Raw genomic sequence first — 6451 nt, 5'->3', positions numbered from 1 at the left:
CTTGCCATGCTTTTCAAGGGTTCCCAAATCATAAATAGCGCTGTCACACTTTCCGAGGTCTGTCTCCCCTCCATGCCCCAAACACCTGGTAGTTCCGAGTCAGGTCTCTCACACCTGGAACCTCAAGGGCCTGGCACGGAGCCAGACACCCACCAACATGACAGGTGAGAAGGCCGAGGCTCGCTCCGCCCATTTAGCCCCGCTTCGCTTCATTCCATTCCCATTTCTCTTTCTCGGGGTGGGGACAGGGATGTGGCCATCCAGAACTGGGCCCTAGTTTGGTGACTCTGTGACCGCTGGGGGCCAGCTTGGGTCCTCCTGCATGAGGATGGACACAAAGACACGGGGTGCATGCCCCGCCAGAACTGGGCGAGCTGTTCCCCGCCCCGGCAGGAAGCCCTGACACACATTAGTGACTCCCACTTCTGGCTGCTCCAGTGATAACGTGTGCCCCCACACTTGCTGCGAGCTCCAGCCTTCTTCCATTCCCTCATGCCCAGGCTATAGCTCCTCGGTCACTGGCCAGTCTCATGTGCAAGGAATCAGCTGCCCTGCCCGCCAATGCCTCCACACGGGGGGCAGCAAGAGTGGGGGTGCTTTGACACCTTCTAGGCTTCTGCCCCAGGGCCGTAGGGGACCCAGTCCAGGCTTCTGGGAGTCAGGCACGTGTGTGTGTGTGTGTGTGTGTGTGTGTGTGTGTGTGTTTGAAGGCATAGCTAGGCTACCAGCTAAAACCTTTCATGCTGGTAAGAATGTCTAACATTTACTCAGTGCCTACTATGTGCCAGGCTCAGGGCCAAATGCAGTACATACTTTAATCTCATTTAACTTTACAGCTCTAAGAATCAGAGACAGTGACTGTCTCTATCTCCAGTTTACTGATGAGAAAACTGAGGCACAGAGAGGTTAAGTAACCCGCCCAAGGTCATACAGCCAGGAGTGCTGGAATTTGAACTGGGAAGTTGGACCATTGAACATGTGCTCTTGTAAGTGGCTTAAGGCTTCCCATGGTATAGTTGGGAATGCTGAGGTCGGAGGGGGGAAGAAGGGGTTGTAGCATGCAGCAGAACAGCAGAGAACATATATCCCATGATTTGAAAAAGTCCAGGTCCTTTCCTGCCTCACTTAACTGCTGCAGAAAATACACCTTCCTCTTGTTAGTGCGACTCTGTGGTCACCCGGCCGTGGATTCAGTCTCAGCTGAGTGATGTTGGCCAAGCAACTTAACCCCTTGGAGCGCTGCATTCCTCACGTGTGACATGACACCGGCACTCCCTCTCTCATGCATTTGTGGGGGTGAGAGGGGCAAAGGGCCTGGGGACTCGCAGGGACAGTGAGCAAGCAACACAGGGGGCTGCTGTTCTTCCTGCCATCAGTCCACACAGGACTGGGGCACTGGCGGTAAGCGCACCAGTGGGATATAGACCAAGATCCAGGAAGGCAGAGGAAAAGACAAAAACTAACATGAGAAAGAGGAGAAAAGTCCCATCAGGAGGCCTAGAAAAGATAGCCCTTCTGGCTTCGTTGGCAGTGTGGGGGGCAGCTAAGCAGCGGCCTTTGGAGTCAGAATTCCTGGGCCCACATCTCAGCTCCATCACTGGTTCTTGAACTTCGGGCAAATGACTTAACCTCCCTAGGTCTCTGTGTCCCCATCTGCAAAACGAAACCACTCACAGAAACTACCCGTGAGGGTCGTGGTTGTGAGGGTTACCTGAGCTAAAGCATGGAGTGCCGGGCTCGGCTTCAAGGGTATGATTACTGAGTCGATGCACGCTTGCATGGCCCTTGATGGGGAGCCAGCGGACTGTTCTGAGGTTGAGGTGAGATTCGGCTTGAGCCCCTGGATGCTTTTGCTGCCTGGAACGCAGACCCAAGGCTAGTCACATTCCTCCATTTTTCTAAGTCACGTTAAATTTGGCTCTGTACGCACCTGGCTGGCAGGATATCCAGGCTCAGCTCTTTAGGGGTGCGGAGTGGGGACAGGCTTGCGTTTCCTAAAGTTGTACAAGAATTCTGGAAACCTTATGCAGACCGAAGCTCAGGGCTGGCCATCTGGTCTTCCTCACTTGTCCACGGTCTCAAAATCCAGTGGAGGGCCAGGGCTTCTCTGCTCGTGGCATCCACTCCCTCGGTGCCCATCAGGGCTGTGGAAACTTCACTGGGCTTCGGAGGAGAAAACAAGTCAAGGCCAGCCTCAGGCATGTCTAACCTATGCGGCTCCCAGAGCCCCATGCTCAGAAAGCCTAATGCTTGGTTTAATGCTCTCTGTTACTGTCTGGCAATTCTGAATAATTTTTGAACAAGGTATTTGCATTTGCTTTTTGCACCGGGCCCTGCATATTATGTAGCTGGTCCCACACTGAGGGTCCAGCCATGGGCCATCCTCCTTGGCCATTCTAGTCCTCCAGGGCCCTTCATGGGAGTAGGAGACCCCTATCTGCTGCATATGGAACCCACTACCCTCCACGATGTGCTCACCCTTAGAAATCTCACCTCTCTTTCATCTCCTGGAATCAGTTCTTTGTGTCTCTGAACCTACAATTTTGAAAAGAGCAAAGCCCCTTACTTCTTGCCTGGACAAGGGAAACCTCATTCTTTTAGGGCACAAGCCCCCACCCCAACTTCCTTCATCAAAGAGAAAAGGGGGGAAACCCTCTTACTCTTTTGAGGCCAACCTCCTCGAACGCCTCACATAGCTTATCCCTCCACCAGGGAAAATTCCCTGAGTGCTGGGTAAGTGGTATCTCCCTCCTGGATTCACACAGCCTGAAGTTGGCAGGCATTATCGCTCCTATTTGACAGATGAAGTTAAGGCCCAGAGAGGTTCAGAGACTAGCTAAAGATCGTGTGGCTTCCCAGCTTCCCGCTCTTCTCAAAGTTTTCATAGACCTGGCCAGAGAAGGGAGGAAATGGGAACCTGAGTCTCAGCAAAGTTTTCACTGATATAATTTTTAATCCTCTAAAGTAAAAGCATTGGCTCAGTTTATAACTCAGAGAAATCTAGACTTTTCTTATTATAGACCTAATATATGATGGTACTGTCTTACAAGTTAACATGCATATCTCATTTGTTTCTCCCAACGGTTCCATGAGGTATTACACGAATGTTCCCATTTAACGGATGAGAAAACTGAGGTTCGAAGTAGCTCAGAAACATGACCAAGGTCACACGAGCTAGAATCTGGGAAGGTATCGTTGTTTTTAGCCCCAGAAGGGCACCTAAAGCTCCGCTCTTTTGTTAGCTGGGAAACTGAAGTGCAGCCCCAGCCCAGTGATGTCAGGCTCTGCAACTGGGAAGGTCCATGTGGCAGACTCAGAACTGCTGACAGGAGGGTTTCAATTTTTGAGCCATGGTCTGACCACTTATGTTTTTGAAAATTAAAAATTAAATCTTGGCTCTGGACCGAGAGCCAAGAAAGCCAAGAAGTGATATTCTGCTCTTAGAGTCCTGCTCACTCACCCTTGTAGATTGGGGCTTCTATATTGTGAGGGAAACAACAGTTTCAGTGGCCAAAGAGTAGGTGATCCTCCTTGAAGCCCTTGAACCCAAGACTTATCACCGTGGGTGAGAGCCAGGTGCCCTTGAGTGCTGGTGAATTTGGAAGACCTCAATATTCTGGGATCTTCCAGAAACTCTGTGCAGGAGCAGGGCAGAGCTGTGCGCTGTGGGGGATTTGCCGGTAGACGGTGAGGTCAGGGCCTGGGGGACAACGCTTATTCAGACAAGAGTCTGCAGCAGAAGCCAGGGGAATGCATGCTAGAGATACTGCTTCTGCAGGGCCACTGAGTCTCTCGAACTTTCTTCTTCTTCTCCCTGCACTTGTCCCCGAAAGTCCAGTCCTGGCAGGCCTACAACTCAATAGCCCTCAGATCTGTTCACTCACCTCTTGGTCTTGCCCCCTCCACACTGGTCACTGAGCCAACGGAAGGACCCAGCCAGACTTCTGGGTGCAAAACCTTCAGGGTTACCTGCTGCATAAACTTCGCGCGTTGAGGATTTGGCTGTGGTCTGTCTCTCCAGTCTTGTCCTCTGCCACCTTCTCCATGCCAGTCATGCCAAATCATGGGAGGTTCCCCAAATATGCCACCCTCTCTCCCACCCTGGGGCCTTTGCCCCTTCTGCGTCTCTGCCTGTGAAATACTCCCGCCTTCTGTGCCTGACGAGGTCATGCTCACCTGTCCAAGTTCCACTGGCAGTGGTCTTGGATGCCAACCTCAAGCTCGGAGAAACTTGAGTTGGTCTCTTGCACTGGACTCACAGCTCCTTGAGGGCAGTGACTAGCACTTCCAGGTTCCATGTCCCAGGTTCCCAGCTCCACGACTCTGTCAAATTACAATAAAATGAAAATCAATTTTCGTGCTCCTCCCAGGACTTGAGTCCAGCTCTCTGGGAGCTTAAAGTCCCAGCAATAGAAAATGAAAAAGAGAAAATTCTGTCATCAGAGCTCTAATCCTAGATCAGAATCTTATTGGTACTTTTTGTTCAATTAAATATTTCTTTTTCGGGGGGAGGGGCAGAGAGAGAGGGAGAGAGAAAATCTCAAGCAAACTCCCTGCTAAGCACAGAGCCCGATATGGGGCTCGTTCCCACGGCCCTGAGCCGAAATCAAGAGTTAGATGCTTAACTGACTGAACCAAACAGGCGCCCCCAATTAGATATTTCTTGAGCACATAGTGTGTGGTCCAGGCTCAGTACAGGGCTCTGGGCTAGGTCTTGTTTTGTTGGATACTATATACAAGGCTTCCTGGAAGGCGCAGATGAGAAGGGGAGAGAGAATCCACATGTCAGTGAGCAAACAGAAGTGCAATTACAAACTGGGCTAAGACACTGAAGGGGAAAAGCCAAGTGAGAGAGTAGAGGTGCCTACCTAGACAGTGTGGTCAGAAAGTGTCTAGAGAGGGAGGCGTCGAAGTCGAGGCCCGGAGGCCGGAGGAAGGGCCCTCCAGGCTGCGGGGCCAGCATTGGCAAAGGCTGGGAGGTGGGAAAGACCTTGGTGCTTTCGAGGGACAGAAGGGGAGTGGGTGTCACTGAAGCGGAGTGAGGGAAGAGTGGGGGACGTGCGAAGGGCAATCTGGAGGCCTCTTCTCCCATTCTCTTGCAGCTCAGGTCTGTTCTCACCCTGGAAGACCCTGGTCTTTGAACAGAAATGATGCTTTTGGGGGGAAGTGTGTGCTGGCCCCTGGCCTCCCTACCCCCACGAAGGTTGTCCATTCTGTTGGCCTGTGTGGGGGAAGAGGGAGGGTCGCAAGACCGGTGGGGAGCTCATTTGCCAGAACCCAGAAGGACCAAGTGGACGCCAGGTTTGACTCTGAAGTTGGTTTTTTCTGAGATCACATCTTTGGGAGAAATGTAAGCACACCACCACCCTGGGGAACACTGCGAAGACATGCTTTAAGCCTCCCCATGGGTGCTGGGTGACAAGGGGGGGAGGCATCTCAGACCTCCACCATGCTTGGCGGGGGAAGTCCAGCTTAGTGGTGAAGAGCTCAGCTGCCTGGGTTTGAAGATGCATTTCATGATGTAACTGCTGGTAATCTTGGATAACTTCCTTGACCATCCACCACCCCCTCCGCTGTTTCCATAAAGGGGAAAATAGGACACAGAGGCGGCATGAGATTTAATGAGTTAATGAACGTCAAGAACTTGAATGGTGCCCGGCTCATAGTAGCGGTTCAACGGGCTTCGGCTCTTATTATTTTTATTGTTCATAACCAGGCCTCAGGTGCCTGGGGAACTGCCCACAACGGGCCAGCAGGGAGTGATGCGCTAAAAGACCACAAGCCTCAAAGTCCTTCCGAAATGCCCACCGCAGTTGGACTCCGGAGTGTCCGAGGTGCATTTGGTTTCTGGTACCCAGCGGCTGGTTCCCCAGGGAAATTCTTGCTGAGGTTTATTGGGTACATGGACAGGTAAGTACACTGTCTGTTCCTTCCTTCCCTCCAGCGCTTTCACCCTGGGACGCTTGGGTGCTGCAGTGCAAATCCGAGGTTTATATTCTCATTAAACTCAACGAGCAACCTGATCCTGTGTGTGTCCAACTTCATTTCACCCAGTTATCAAGCACTGGGTCCTAACGAAACCAAAAAAGTTAAGGGAAAAAAAGCCTTTTTATTGTTTGTTTTCCCTACAGCCATTTTCCTCTGATTTAAAGTCATGTGATTCCAGTGAAATATGATCCATATGTTTTTGATTCATTTACTGATTAACTAATGATTGTAAAAAAAAGTGGCTTTGAAATGACAAAGTTGAGTACAAAGTCTCAGCTTCATTATTATTTACACTTAGACGTCAAATAGCTCTTGTGAAAGATTTTGTTGAGTGGCTGAGGGGCTTTTCTGGTCAAATTTCTGTTTTCTTTTGAATTTGTGATGGCTGCTGCTGTTTCTTTTGCTCCTCCCCTCCCCCTCCTCTTTCTCCTTCTCCTCCTCTTCCTCTTCTTCCTCTTTTTAA

General features: G+C 51.0%; 1 long non-coding RNA gene across 1 annotated transcript; it reads right to left on the bottom strand.

Moving 5' to 3' along the window:
• Window positions 1-797: 797 nt before the first annotated feature.
• On the bottom strand, window positions 798-4323 carry LOC130543722 (uncharacterized). The gene is made up of 2 exons (XR_008959238.1): window positions 4177-4323; window positions 798-2163 (listed from the first exon to the last, which is right to left on the bottom strand). It is a non-coding gene; the product is annotated as an uncharacterized LOC130543722 (long non-coding RNA).
• Window positions 4324-6451: the final 2128 nt, after the last annotated feature.

This window comes from Ursus arctos, unplaced genomic scaffold (assembly GCF_023065955.2).
Source record: "Ursus arctos isolate Adak ecotype North America unplaced genomic scaffold, UrsArc2.0 scaffold_15, whole genome shotgun sequence".
NCBI classification, from domain to species: Eukaryota; Metazoa; Chordata; class Mammalia; order Carnivora; family Ursidae; genus Ursus; species Ursus arctos.
Note: the sequence above shows the minus strand (reverse complement) of the source record. Positions and strands in the feature narration are given on the sequence as shown.